Genomic DNA, 16,699 nt, shown 5'->3' on the forward strand with positions numbered 1-16,699 from the left:
CTTCTGAGGAGAGGAGAGGACCCAAAGTTTAAAGTCTGGAGAACCTTCGGTTGATATAAGGTAAATCTTACTTGCAAGTAATTTTATAGCGGGACGCCGCTATCTACTTCATGTTCAGCGGGACGCTGCTGTAATGAGAAGTGGGACATAATAATATTTGATTGGACTGCACCAATACCCAGATGTTTATACCAAATTTGGACTGAATGATTGAATTTGAGATTCTATTTTATGATTGTCGATATTTGCACTATATTGTTCTGAGCCCTTGTGCAAATCGATTATTTTTATTCAATATTATCAAATATTTTATTCAATGATATCAAATATTTTATTGATTCATCCATTGATTATTACAATTGACTGGTTTGAGCAACATTATTCACAATAGTAATAAAGATATTAAATTGTACCACATGGTCAGGATTTCTTGAGTGCCCTGTTACACTGTTTAATATTTACCTATTGCATTGAGTGAGTGGTCTCAATACACAGGTGCACCGATTTGGGGTCCATTTATTCGAGTGCGACATCTTATTTAATTTTTGAGATAATAATATTACAGCCTATGGCTACTAGAGAGGGGTCGTTGATCCAGGGAGTTATCTGATTGCCTGAATGGAGTCGGGAAGGATTTTTTTTTTACCCTTAAGTGAGGAAAATTGGCTTCTACCTCACAGTTTTTTTTTCCCTTCCTCTGGATCAACTTGCAGGATAACAGGCCGAACTGGATGGACAAATGTCTTTTTTTCGGCCTTATGTACTATGTTACTATGTTTGAGGAATCAACACAGATGGTGAGCGGCGATAACGCTATTATCAGTGTTACCATCCCACTTCTGTGTCTACTCAAATGCTCGCTGCTCACAATTAAGGCCGACGCTTTGCATTTAGAAGAGGTGGAAATGGGCAAAGACATTACACAGGGTGATAGCCAGACCACCCTCACCCTCAGGCTGCCTTTTCCGTGACCCATGCGTTTTACGCATTTTGGACAACACCAATTAATGGTTGTTCACCCTTCTTGACCCCCGCTACAAAGAGAACTTGTCATCTCTCATTCCTGTGGTGGAGAAGACGAGCAAAATGGTGCAATACCAGAAGGTCCTTGTGGAAAAATTGCTCCAAAAATCTCCAGCTGACTACGCTGGCGGCAGAGTACGTAGTTCCTTGGGCAACCGAGGAGGGGAGATGAGGGGAACACACAGCAGTTCCAACAGAGGCAGGGCAACACTCTCCAAGGCCTGGGACAGTTTCATGACACCCAGCCAGCACCCTCACCCTGATGCGCGGCCTAGTGTCACAAGAAGGGAAGAATTTTGAAAGATGGTGAAGGAGTACATAGCAGACCGTGTCAGCATCTTCAGTGATCCCTCTGTGCCTTACAACTACTGGGTGTCCAAGCTGGACACGTGGCATGAACTGGCGCTCTATGCCTTGGAGGTGCTGACCTGCCCTGCTGCCAGTGTTTTTGCATAGCGGGTATTTAGTGCTGCTGGGGGCATAATAACTGATAAGTGCATCCGCCTGTAAACTGAAAATGCTGACAGGTTGACTCTTATAAAAATGCAATAGGGAGATGTGTACTAGGATAGTACACACAGTGTGATACCTCTTGGCGCAAATACACAACCTTGATGGATGTATATAGAAACTATTTTTTATTTTTTTAGTAGTAAGCGACAACGCATTTCGGAGTTACTGTACTCCTTTCTCAAGTCTAAAAAAACACAATATTAAAAAACATTATAATAATAATAAATAATGAAAAAAATAAATACATATAATGGTAGAGGATAGATATATAAGATTTTTTTCCCCAATATCATCAAATTTTCAATATAATAAAATATGATAAATACAAATCGCATATGATGATGATGGGAGAAGAGGATTATTCATGTGAAGTGAAAATATATAGAGATATACAGAAGACGCATTATTGAATGGCTAGATATATATAATGAAGGGGGACTGATCAGGTGATTGAATCAAAAGGAAATACAACATGGGGGAAAGAGAGATCCCCACTGAGGTCACTATTGTTATGGAATATAATGGACACTTTCTTGTCACTTACAAAATGGTGTCTGTCCGAGAGACACCCCCCAGTATGCATTCTTTGATTGAAACTATTTGCAGCAAAAACTTGAAACCTCTGTAATGTGAGGGACTGAGGAAAGTAAAGGCTATGGAGTGCAGACAGCATGACATGTGTGGTTTTAAAATAAATTGATTGAATGTGGTGACATAAACCTGTTAAAGTTGATTGCTGAAGCATACAGCAATAATAATAAAACACAGGTGTATAATACACTATTGGAGGAAGAAATTAAATGATGGAAAAAACTGGATAAATGATTAAATAAGAGAAAAAAAGCGATCGTTGCTGGTACCTGTGGAATCCGTGCAAGTGCAGACAGTGCGGCTTCTCACATGTGTGAGAAAGCGCACCTTCAAGACCCAGAGGGGGCGGGGCTTTGGATTGACAGCCGGCCGACCCAGAGGATCAGAGCTGTCATTTACTAGACTACATGCGCACACTGTGTGTGCGCTAAGGGATCGGGGCTGCCCGTTGTTACGCCGCATGCGCACACAGTCTGTGCGCTGGGTGTCGGAGCACTTCAGCTCTCTCGCCTGTATTGGAAAAGGGGAGACGCAGAAAGTGATGTGTGGGACTGAGGGGACAAGAATGTCAGAATGGATGGAATGGCTGGTTGTGGGGCATCCAAAATAAATGTTTATTAAGACAATGTGGGGGTGAACAAATAAATGAATAAATCGGAAGCACAATGTCTGTGGTGAGATATGAGATATGGGGAACATATTTTTGTAAAAAAAGGACATGTGGATGGGATGGCTAAATAGGTATAACTAAGGGGATATGGGGGGGTGGAATGATGGGGACAAATGATTTGTTCGGAGAGGTAAAGAGCGGAGGGACTGAAGGAGTGTGACGGAAAATATCAGGAGGCTTGGGGTTAATTAGAACATGAGGGCCAGAGGGGGGGGGGGGATTGGGTGGAGGCTTTAAAGAGACATGATCCGGAATGGAGAGGGGCAGGTGGATACTGGGATGGTATTGCGTGGTTTGAAAGTGACAGGAAGGATGGTAGTTCTATTAACCTGGTGTAAGCGGAAATGGGTGTAGATGAGGGAAAAAGTGAGACAAAGGTATAAGTATAATTGAGGTAGTAAAAGGGTGGTGGAACTGATGCAGGAACATACTGTATATTAAAATGAAAGTTCAGGGGTAGTTGAGTAGGGAGGATGAATTAAAAACAGTTGCTCTCAAGGGATTAATTTAGGCCGTATGGTTCTATTGTCTGCATCTTGAAGATCCAGAACATCTCTTTGCGTCTCAGTTTTTAGTAATGATGGATAAGTGGCAGGAATTTGTTCGATCTGTGTTATAGAGAAGTTTGCGGGGTCCTTATTATGAGCTTGAAGAAAATGTCTGATACTCCATGTTTCGTGAAGCCATTTGTTATGTTCCAGCGATGTTTATTAATTCTATCCCTCAAGGTTAGGGTAGTGCGTCATATCTACTGTAGTACACATATGCATCCTTTTCTCTTCCTCCTCATCCTCACCTACAATCTTTTAGAGGGTCAGCTCACCTGCAGGCCCTCGCATATAATGTTTTTGAGGGTCAGCTCACCAGCAGGCCCTCAACCATAATGTTTTACAGGGTCAGCTCACCAGCAGGTCCTCACCTACAATCTTTTAGAGGGTCAGCTCACCAGCAGGCCCTCGCATATAATGTTTTTGAGGGTCATCTCACTAGTAAGCCCTCAACCATAATGTTTTACAGGGTCAGCTCCCCAGCAGGCACTCGCCCATAATTTTTTAGATGGTTAGCTCAGCAGCAGGCCCTCACCCGTAATGTTTTAGAGGGTCACCAGCAGGGTGTGTAGGATGCCCTCCTTTATGTGTAATAAAGGGTGTATTGGAGTGCTGGTTCCTTGTAATTTTTGGAAGCCCTTTCACTTAGTGTATAGGCTTTATGAGTGTAGGAGACCCACTACCTGAACAATTGTACCACAATGTGAATGAGCCCCTCCATTATGTGACATACAGGTTGCACTGGAGTGCCTCTTTCTTGTAATTTTTGGCAGCACTTTATAGAAATAATGGTAGCAGGCACTCGCTATTACCACTGGATACACGAATATTTTAATAGATTGTAAATAAAATAACAATAAAACATCAATAAAAATAATAAAATAAATGACTATGCGTCCTCAGCTATGTAGCTGAACTCTCTGAGTACGTTATATACACTTTAGTAGAGCGGCTCAGTACAGTCGATAGTTAGTAGTCACTGTTTGTTTGTCATTTTTATGTATTAGTAACAAGTTCCAACGTAACAGTTATTTGAACAGAACAGATCTGGAGATGATGTTCATAATTCCGTTAGTACAGAAAAGGTCCCCATGTTAGATATGCCAAGTAGGATGGTCAAATGGTTAGTTGTACACACCGTAATGCAGACACTGGCACCTGGTTTGATCTTCATATACTAACAAACGAATATCTGCAGAACAATTTTACACCTTTTGTCTGTTATGGTAACTCACGTTTTCTGGGGGTGCTGTCATCTCGAGGATGTGCCTGGACGCGGCGTCCCGCGTGGTCTGTGGCACTGCTCTTACCTCTGATTCTGACTTCCCCTTTATGGAGTTCTCTATATGGACACTTTCTTCCTTTGGTGATGTTCCGTAGCAGGAGCTGAGTGCTGCGCTGTGTGTGATCTCGTAAGTCAGCGGTCCTCGAGGTTCCCGGCGGCGTGTACTTCCGGGTGTGTTCTGTTTAAATAACTGTTACGTTGGAACTTGTTACTAATACATAAAAATGACAAACGGTGACTACTAACTATCGACTGTACTGAGCCGCTCTACTAAAGTGTATATAACGTACTCAGAGCGTTCAGCTACATAGCTGAGGACGCATAGTCATTTATTTTATAATTTTTATTAATGTTTTATTGTTATTTTATTTACAATCTATTAAAATATACGTGTATCCAGTGGTAATAGCGAGTGACTGCTACCATTATTTCTATTTACATTTACGCCTGGGTAAAGATAGCAAGAGCACAGCTACCATTAAGTCATAATTGTCATCACAGTGTACATAAGACATAATTAGCATATTGATGAAACAGTGTTTTTCTTGGAATTGCAGTGGGGGATGGATGTTATTAACTAAAGCAGCCCTACCCGGAACTGTGCCTGGTTTCATATGGATTTAACAGGTGACAGAATTCCTTTTAAGGCATAGCGCAGACATAATTAACTAAAAGCAACAACTGGTTTCTACTCCAGAGCGATAAGGGCAAAGGAACATATCAACACTAGTGTTGGGCGCGAATATTTGAATTGCGAATTTTAATCGCGAATATCGCCACTTCGCGAAATTGCGAAGATTTAGAATATAGTGCTATAAATTTGTATTCTCGAATATTCTAGATTTTGTTTTCATCAGTAACCTCCCTTCTTGCTTGTGGGCCAATGAGAAGGCTGCAATGTCTTTGTCTAAGCTTAGCAACATCCCTAGCAACCAATAGGAAAGTTGTCTGCCCCTTACTATATAATAACCTCCCCAGCAGCCATTTTCTGTAATTTTATGGAGTTCTGAGAGGGACAGCAGTGTCATTACTGTGCTCTGTGCATTACTGTTTAATTACATTAGATAGTTAGTTAGTTAGTTAGTTAGTTAGTTAGTTAGCTTAGGCTATTTTCACACTTGCGGCAGTGTGATCCGGCAAGCAGTTCAGTCGTCGGAACTGCCTGCTGGATCCGCCGATCTGGATGTGACTGAAAGCATTTGTGAGACGCATCAGGATGCGGATCCGTCTCACAAATGCATTGCGAGAACGGATCCGTCTCTCCGCTTGTCATGCGGACAGACGGATCCGCCTTGTATCTTTTTTGACATTTTTACCGGTCTGCGCATGCGCACACCAGAAGGACGGATCCGGCATTCCGGTATTTTGAATGCCGGATCCGGCACTAATACATTCCTATGGGGGAAAATGCCGGATCTGGCATTCAGGCAAATCTTCAGTTTTTTTAGCGGGAGATAAAACCGTAGCATGCTACGGTTTTCTCTTTTGCCTGATCAGTCAAAATAACTGAACTGAAGACATCCTGATGCATCCTGAACGGATTACTCTCCATTCAGAATGCATGAGGATAAAGCTGATCATTTATTTTCTAGTATAGATCCCCTGTGACAGAACTCTATGCCGGAGGGAAGAAATAAATAAAGCAATCAAGAAGATAGCGGTACCAGATTTCAATATTTCCCTAGAGATGGTAGTTATCTCGAAACCTGTTAGTTACTACACACCATCAAAGAAAAATCTTCTGTCTCACTTGATAGCAATAGCTAAGTCTCTTATCCCATTACATTGGTTAGACACATACCCTCCCACTCTTCAAGAATGGAAGGCAAAAGTAGATCAAATCTATAACTTCGAAGAAATGACTAGCTGGATAAACAGAAGTCATGATAGCTTTCTTAAGATTTGGAATCTATGGGAGGTTGTGAAATCTGATGGATTGAAACCCACATAAGAGTGAGTGAGTGGTTAAACGACGACTAAATATAATAATATAAAAACAAGTCCTATAAATTTCGGAATGATTCAGATATCGCTGAGTATGATATAGAGGAGTTGGCTAATTCCCCCCCCCCCCCCCCTCTCCCCCTACCTTCTTCTTTTTTTTTTTCCTTTCCTTCCTTCTCCTTCCCTTTCCCTCCATCCCTCCCTTTTGTGTTTTTCTCGGAGGCCCTGACTCTACCTAATAGAATAGGATCATAGCTTGATAACTGGGGCTCTTAGGTATAGATATATATGAGCTCTTATGTACAGTTTGAGTAAAATATACCCCCAAGGCCTATTACTCTATGTACTAAAATAATTATGTATACCTTTAAGAATAGCCATCTGATGTGATTTTCCGGTATATGTGATTAATGGATGCCTCTAAGAAGCTACCTGTTAGCAATGTAATTGCTTTACATGTCTGGATATGTCTTGAAAAATTTTGAAAAATAAAGAATTTATAAAAAAAAAAAAAAAAAAAAAAAAAAAAAGAACTCTATGCCGGAAAAGAAAAACGCTAGTGTGAAAGTACCCTTATATACAGTACAGACCAAAAGTTTGGACACACCTTCTCATTCAAAGAGTTTTCTTTATTTTCATGACTATGAAAATGGTAGATTCACACTGAAGGCATCAAAACTATGAATTAACACATGTGGAATTATATACATAACAAACAAGTGTGAAACAACTGAAAATATGTCATATTCTAGGTTCTTCAAAGTAGCCTCCTTTTGCTTTGATTACTGCTTTGCACACTCTTGGCATTCTCTTGATGAGCTTCAAGAGGTAGTCCCCTGAAATGGTTTTCACTTCACAGGTGTGCCCTGTCAGGTTTAATAAGTGGGATTTCTTGCCTTATAAATGGGGTTGGGACCATCAGTTGCGTTGAGGAGAAGTCAGGTTGATACACAGCTGATAGTCCTACTGAATAGACTGATAGAATTTGTATTATGGCAAGAAAAAAGCAGCTAAGTAAAGAAAAACGAGTGGCCATCATTACTTTAAGAAATGAAGGTCAGTCAGTCAGCCGGAAAATTGGGAAAACTTTGACCATGAAGGAGAGTGATGGGGTGCTGCGCCAGATGACCTGGCCTCCACAGTCACCGGACCTGAACCCAATCGAGATGGTTTGGGGTGAGCTGGACCGCAGAGTGAAAGCAAAAGGGCCAACAAGTGCTAAGCATCTCTGGGAACTCCTTCAAGACTGTTGGAAGACCATTTCAGGTGACTACCTCTTGAAGCTCATCAAGAGAATGCCAAGAGTGTGCAAAGCAGTAATCAAAGCAAAAGGTGGCTACTTTGAAGAACCTAGAATATGACATATTTTCAGTTGTTTCACACTTGTTTGTTATGTATATAATTCCACATGTGTTAATTCATAGTTTTGATGCCTTCATAGTCATGAAAATAAAGAAAACTCTTTGAATGAGAAGGTGTGTCCAAACTTTTGGTCTGTACTGTATATAATACAGATAGATAGTGGGAGATAGTCAGTGTAGGTTACATCGTGATATAGTGTAGCTGATATAGGTTCTGCTGTCCATACATACATGCTCCAGACATAGTGCTGTGATGTCACAAGTTCACAACAATACTTAGTGCACCAATCAGTAATATGTAGTCAGACCTGCTAAAATGTGAAGCTGCACGTATTGCTCAAAAATATGCGCATCATTAATTGCCGATTTGCGCAGTCGCAAATATGTTGGAGCACTCTATGCTCATATAAAGCTATTGTAATGTTCTGCCGTGCCAACCATTTTCTCCAGTCTCAGGAAACTTCTAGTAGCTTAAAAATGTAGCAAAAGAGACCCACACATGTATTGCGTGCTCAATACGCGCATATTACATTGCCGATTTTCGCAATCAAGAAAATAATCGTGAATTCTCGAATTCGCCCAAATATTCGTGAAATATCGGGAATTTGAATATTGCCCCTGCCGCTCATCACTAATCCACACAGGTATAACACTGGCATATTATGATATAAACAAATATTGAATCAGTTCCAACAGTATTCATTGGGGTCTTCTCCAATCCTTACATGCCGTTAACTCTGTATCCACAAAGTATTTTAAATGATGTCAACAGTTTTAGCATAGGAATCGCATGTCTCTATTTCATACAATATTAAATAAATCCTTTCATCCTTTGGTATATTTGTTGCAACTATAAAGGATATATTTCAAAGAGCTGACACCAGTAATGATCCATGCCATCTTGCCAGAGAGTCCTGCATGATTTAAAGCTTTGTTGATCCTTCAAATTATCATCTTTTTAACCATGATTCGGATGATACAACAGATGACAGATGGCTTGCATTATGTGCCTGAACATTTTAATAAAAGACTAATTAAAATACAAATAGCAGATATTTCCAACAACAATTTGCATGGTGGCATCCTTTCTTTATTTATAAGAAAGTTGGCTATGTGGCAAAAATAACCATAATATTGTAGTGAGTAATTCAGTTATTATCAAAACAAGGACAGAAAATCTGGAAGAATTTTGGCTACAAAGGAGCATTATATTATTGTAATCGAGGTGAATAACAGATTTATAACTACAGTCTATCAAATCTCATGTAAATCAGCCCCCTCTCTACACACAAATACAATTTTCTCTTTTCTGCTCATAGCATTGAAATTTCAACACAAAAAGGAAAAGCCATAAGGTTCAGCAAATTGAAGAAGTAGCAGGTGTCGCTAAGATGTGCAAGTTTTCACATTTTCAAGCACCTAGCTCCAATCTGTGGCATGTGGGAGGGGCACAACAGCCAGAATGAAAGCAAAACTTGAACTGAGATACCTTGATTTTCACTCTAGCAGATCTCTATGTGCCTAGGCTGAGATGTCAGCACTGTACAATATTGTGTGTCCCGGTGTTTGGGAGAACAATGACTAACTGGAATGACAGCAAGAGGTGGACAGAAGCAAACCTCTGCACGGATGAATCCACCAGAAGAATAGTACGTAGTGATCCATTCTGTACTCTAAGTGAAATTGGATGTCCCAAGCCTAGGGTGGCAAACAGTGTCTACACAAACCATCAGAATGTGTTTGTACAATAATGGGCTACAAGCCAGAACTTCAGCTACAGGTGTTCCATTGAAATTACAGCATCTCTCTCAAAGGCTATCATGGTGCACAGCAAGCAAGCAATGGAAGCTGGAATAAAAGTTTATACTCTTCAGTGATGAGTCCTACTCTTGTCTCAGATGAAATTGCAACGACTAGACACCCTAGGGGTGATGTGTGTGAGCGTACTAGCGATAAGGTGCCGAGGATAGTAGTATTCATGGTTAAGTTGTCCTTGGGGCTGACGTGCAGTGGATGGGAGTAGTGATGGCCTTGCGGTTCGCCCGACGGTCAGTTCGCAGCGAACTTTGTGTGTTCGAGATCTGCCGAATATGTGAACAGGACAGGACAGCCAATTCAGATGTTTCAGCACATGGACAGACCCCCAACCCTATAACAGAACTCGATCTGGCAGCCATTTTACAATATGTGTTTTGCCAGTGTAGGGAGAGGTTGCATTTTGGAGCAGGGACAGGCTGTTAGGAAGTTAGGGACACCAAACGCTAGCTAATAGGGCCACAAAAGTCCTTTTAAGGACAGGTAACGTTGTGCTATCGATAGGTGTGATACACAGAGGGGTGTGATATGCTTATAATATACTTTCTAACATATAAAGCATATTATAGTGCATTTGTATGATTCCAGAAAATACTGATTGAAGGCTGCAATCTATCAGCTTCCACAAAATAGTGATAGAGGTTTTCAATATACCTGCGTCCACAAAATTACAGCTTGAGGGTGATATACCAGCTTCAACTAACAACTGATTGAGGCCTTCTATATATCAGCTTTCACAAAATAGTGATGGAGGTTTTCCATATACCTGCGTCCACAAAATTACTGCTAGAGGGTGATATACCAGCTTCAACTAACAACTGATTGAGGCCTGCCATATATAAGCTTCCACAAAATAGTGATAGAGGTTTTCATATACCTGCGTCCACACAATTACTGCTTGAGGGTGATATACCAGCTTCAACTAACAACTGATTGAGGCCTGCCATATATCAGCTTCCACAAATACTGCTCTTCTCTAGGGACTTTGGCACAGGGTTATTTTTAAAATGACAGGCAGAGGAAGAGGCAAGCCGTTCCGCAGGGGTGGTAGGGGTCGGGCAGATGCACCAGGCCGGAGCCTAAGTGGAAAGTTGGAGAAGGTGCGTGCGATTATGTCAAAAGACGCACCAGAGTTGGTTGAATGGCTCACTCAGACTTCCGCTTCCTCTGTAGCTGCACCATCCTCACTCTCTGCTGTGTGCACCCCCAAAGACACCACCACCATCATAGCCCCCCCACTCGAGTCAGAGGAATTATTTTTCCATCCATTCCCAGACCTTACTGATGTGCAGCCATTCTTGGCATCGGATGAGGAAGAGGAGGTAGCAACGGCCTCCACCCAGCGGTCTGACGACTGTACCCAGATCAGCCCATGGAGGGTGGTCCCTGCTGTTGCTGCCTACTCCGAGTTCTCTAATGTCAGTGGTGCTGAAGGTGACGATGATGACGTGTCGATGGACGTCACATGGGTGCCCACAAGAGAGGAAGAGGAGGGAAGTTCAGAGGGAGAGACGGAGCAGCAGATAAGGAGGAGAAGCAGGCAGAACTCGCAGTGCACAGGAGGCAAAAAGCTGATATATCTGGAGCGAGCCATCCACCATGCACGGTCACATCTTGCGCTCCCAGGACGCCGGCACATGGCTCCGCAGTGTGGGCTTTTTTTAACATGTCAGCTGCTGACAATAGTGATGCCATCTGCAGCCTGAGCTGTCAAGAAGGCACCTGGCCTCCCATCACCGAGCCCAGTGGGAGCAACGCAGTCAGAACCCACAAAGCCACACTTCCAGCGCTCCACGTCATGCCTCTTCTCCTTCTCCTCTCTCCTCCCATTTGTCCTCCACTCCACCATGCCGTCGTCACATTCATCTGGCACAAGGCAGACTTCCATGGCCTAAATGTTAGAGTGCAAAAAAATGATTGCCGGATAATCCTCTTGCCCAATGGCTGACTGCTGGCTTGACGGAACTGCTAGCCTGACAACTACTGCCATATAAATTGGTGGTCTTGGAGGCCTTTAGAAAATTTGTGGCCATTGGCACGCTGCAATGGAAGGTCCGCGGAAGGAAATATTTCTCCCAGAAGGGCATCGCTGAACTATATGGCCACGTTCAGTGGCAAGATAATATACAGTAACTCTGGCACACAGTGTCGGTGCCAAGTTACATCTGATCACAGACATGTGGTCTAGCAAACACGGGCAGGGAAGGTACATAAATAACTTTTACTACCTACTGGGTGAACCTTCTGATGGCCATCAAGCATGTAACCCGTGGCACCCGTGTGGATTTGGTGTTACCGCCACGGATTGCATGCAGGCCGGCCTCTTCTTCCCCTCCTCCTACTCCATCCTCCGTCTCCTCCTCGGCTGACTCCTCATTTTCCACTGTTACCGCCTCTTCCGCTGAACCCCTAAGCTCCCCAGAACCTATTCGACATGCCATGTGAGACGTTGCCATGCTGTGCTGCGGCTGTTGTGCCTGGAAGCCAAGAGCCACACGGATCCTGCACTGCTTTCAGCTCTGTGGTCACAGGCTGATCAAAGGCGCCAATCTGCTGAACGCGCTGAAAAAGGGCAAAATGACACAGGTGCCGTGCATGGCACACGTCCATAACTTAGTCGTGCATTGATTCGTTGCCAAATCCCCTAGGGTTCAGGGTGTCTTTTGGCAGGCCAGGAAAATCTCTGGCCATTTTAGAAGATCTTACACGGCCATGGCTCACCTTGCTGACGTTCAGCGGCGACACCACCTGCCCATCAGACGTCTGATTTGTGACTGCCCGACGCGCTGGAACTCCAGCTTGTATATGCTTGATGGGCTGCTCCAGCAGAAACGTGGTGTTAACGACTACCTGTATGAACTCTGTGGCAGGACAGGTTCTGGGAGCTTGGTTTCTTTTCACCATGCCAGTGGCTGCTCATGCGCGACGCATGCATACTTCTGCAGCCATTTGATGAGATGACCAAACTGGTCAGTTGCAGCCAGGGCGCCATCAGTGACATCGTACCTTACACCTTCTTTCTGGAGCGTGCATTGCATCGTGTCATTGATCAAGCCTTTGAGGAACAGGAGCTGGAAGATGGGGAAGTCGCAATTCTAAATGAATTCACAGCTTAAGCTAATCCATCTGAGACAAGTCAGCAGGAGTCTGAAGGGGAGTCAGAGGAGGATGGTGGCTGGGGGGAGGGAGCAAGAAGAGCATGCTTTGAGGGGGACTTTAAACTTTTCGGGGATCCCTGGTGTTGTCCGTGGCTGGGGGGAGGAGACTGAGGACGACATTCTCCTGGGCTATGCGCAGGAGCCAGGGCACTCCACCACTTCCAATTTAGTGCAAATGGGGGCCTTTATGCTCCAGTGTTTGAAAACGGACCCCCTGTATAAAAAGCATTAAGGTCAAGGACTTGTACTGGGTGGCAACATACTTAGACCCCCGGTACAAACACAAAATGGCGGACATGTTACCAGCATCACAGAGGGCTGTCAGAATGCAGCATTTCCATGCCTTGCTGCAAGAGATGCTGCATTCTGCTGTTGCGGGCACTGGCAGAGGAATTTCCACCCACAGCGAAACAGGTTCGGGTACCAATCCTACCGCACCTGCAAATAGAGGGAAGTTTGAAGATGTGTTGGTCACTTCGGATGTGAGATCATTATTTCAGTCAACCCATCGACAGCTGCCCTCCGGATACAGCCTTAGGGAACGCCTAGACCGACATGTGTCTGAATACATCGGGTTAAGTGGACGCTCTGAGAAGCGAGGAACCCCTTGACTACTGGTTGACTACTGGTTGTGCAGGCTTGACCTGTGGCCAGAGCTGGCACAATTTGCAATGGAACTCTTGGCTTGCCCCTCATCGAGTGTCCTGTCCAAAAGGACGTTCAGCGCAGCAGGGGGGATCGTGACTGATAAGCGCACTCGCCTAGCTCACGACAGTGTGGACTACCTCACATTTTTTAAAATGAATGAGGCATAGATCTCTGAGGAATTCAACACCGGTGATGACCACGTGTAATTGAATTTCCTCATGCCAGCCCACACATATCCGCCAACACCCAGAACAAAAAATTGTCCTTGCCTTATGTATATACAGCGGCATAAAAGGCCTTTTATGTCAGGTGAATGCCTAATTTTTGGGGCCTGTACTGGCCGACAGTTACATATATATCCTGTGACCGCCTAATGTACCTCCAGCCACAGAATCCAAAGTTCTTTGCTGTCAGGTGAATGCCTATTGCCTAATTTTTGTGGCCTGTACTGGCCGACAGTTACATATTTATTCTGTGACCGCCTAATGTACCTACAGCCACAGAATACAAAGTTTTTTGCTGTCAGGTGAATGTCTATTGCCTAATTTTTGGGGCCTGTATTGGCCAACAGTTACATTTATAGCCTGTGAACGCCTAATGTACCTCCAGCCACAGAATCCAAAGTTCTATGCTGTCAGGTTGAATGCCTATTGGCAAATTTTTGAGGCCTGTACTGGCCGACAGTTACATTTTTATCCTGTGACTGCCTAATGTACCTCCAGCCACAGAATCCAAAGTTCTATGCTGTCAGGTGAATGCCTATTGGCTAATTTTTGTGGCCTGTACTGGCCAACAGTTACATATTTATCCTGTGATCGCCTAATGTGCCTCCAGCCACAAAATCCAAAGTTCTTTGCTGTCAGGTGAATGCCTAGTGCCTAATTTTTTGGGTCTTTACTGGTCGACAGTTAATTTTTTTTTATCTCTAGCCACATAATCACACCCTTGTCTCACTCCTCTGCCTCTCATTATTGTGGCGTATGAACCGCATTCACCATAAGGACCTTCTAATGTCACAGGGTCATGTGACTGTGGCCCCCCCCCACTCCGTACTGTGCCCCCTTATAACCTGCATTGTGCCCTCTTACCACACCCTGTGCAGTGCCCCTAGTCATTCCCTGTACTGTGCCCTCTTATACCTTTTTATCAGGTCAAGGTATGGTGGTGTTATCCGGCCACTGTACAGAGGTGCTATCCGGTCAATGTATGGCGGTGGTATCCAATAAATGGATGGCCATAACTGTATCCCTTTCCCTGCCCATGCCATCCTTTTTTAGACCTGGCATGAGCGGAAAAAATATGCAGATTGCGGTGCTAAAGACCTTTGCGCCACAATCTGTGTCAGAAATACGCCTAACATAGACGTATTTCTATATAATAAATGATCACCTAATTGTATTATTATTTGGGGGTAGGGCTAATTTCTTTATATTATATAGATTATAGTGTATTATTCTGTGCCCTGTATTTCCCAGTAGAAAATGATCCTTGGGAAACACAGTCCTCATCCCTGACCACCAGGACCAGGTAGTGCTCTGTCAGTACATGGCGGCCTCTCCTCTCTGCCACGCTGCTCCGCTGTGTACTGGTGCTTATTCTGACACTAGGGCTGGGTTCACATCCTATTTTTGCCATCCATTTAATGCATACCAAAAATGTATGCATTAACAGATGCCTCAGACTGATACCGTACAGTGGCGTCCGTTCACCATACAGTTCCATGGTAGAAAAAAATATTACGTTAACATATACATTTTTTTAATGGACTCTCCGGGAAACAATAACGTGAAGTGCTGCACATTTGTATACATCAAACTGATAGGAAATAGAAATTTTCTGGGCTCCAGCAGAGCACATTTTTGAGAGTTTCCCTTTAAGATGCATAAAAATGGCCTCTAATTAATATACATATTTTTTGTGGGAATTTTTGCCAATGATCTCCCTCTGGTATATCACTGTCCATGTTGTGGGACTATTTGTGTACTTCTAGTAAGTGTTTGCTGGCTGCAAATATGACCTGACAGTCGCCTGCTATTAAAGTGAATGGGGCCCACCGCGAACATTATTATTATTATTTATTATTAAAGCGCCATTCATTCCATAGCGCTGTACATATGATAAGCGGTGCACATACATAATACAGACAATTGCACTAATAATAAACAAGACAAGTTACAAACTGGTACAGGAGGAGAGAGGGCCCTGCCCGTGAGGGCTTACAATCTACATGGTATGAAGTATGTATCCACTGGACTCTGGGGTCGAGTGGAGGGTGGACCATAGGCGCAAAACACAACCAGAGTTTGTTTCAAACCAATAGGTTTTTTTAATTTTTTTTGTTATCGTGACAACGCGTTTCGGGGTACTGTGGACCCCTTTTTCAAGTCTAAAAAACATGTACATACAAATTATATAAAAAGGGATAATCGTAATAATAATAGTAGTAATAATAGTATGGCCGTCAAGCTTAGATTTGGATGTAGATATAAATGGATGAATGGATACATATATACGTGAATACCATGATTTCAATAAAAAAAATATATAATATAATAGTAATAAAAAACATAATTATAAACATAAACAACTATCAATTGTAGAATATTAAATTAAAAATGTAAACATATACATATATATATATATATATATATATACACACACACACACATAAATAAGAGAGGCGCCAGTTGGTTACGTGGCTGATAATAAATAGCTGGTGACGAATGGCTATTTGTAGGGCGCATGTAGAGTTAAACAATCTTGATATAGATATGCGATAGAGGTTTGAGCCGTTAAATATTTAATTCAATGGTAAAAATGCCCATACGATTAGTAAATAACGACGTACTTCATACACTGACCCGGACGGCGGCCTGGCCCCCGCCAAAGGTGAACACGGACGTAACCGGCAGCACCAACCAGCAACACCTAAACCACTCCTACTCGCCTCCAGTATAGTTGCACCGAACATTAGGTGCAACAATAACAGGTGAGCAGTACCACTCTTCCTGTATTTGGAAGCTTGTTCTGAACCTACTCACCCTATGAGCGCCTTTTTCCTCCTTTGGCCACTTCTTAATCTACATGGTATGGGAGAAGGACACAGTAGGTGCGGGTTAAGTTGGTCATGGCGGTATAGAGGC

Source organism: Bufo bufo, chromosome 8 (assembly GCF_905171765.1).
Source record: "Bufo bufo chromosome 8, aBufBuf1.1, whole genome shotgun sequence".
NCBI lineage: Eukaryota > Metazoa > Chordata > Amphibia > Anura > Bufonidae > Bufo > Bufo bufo.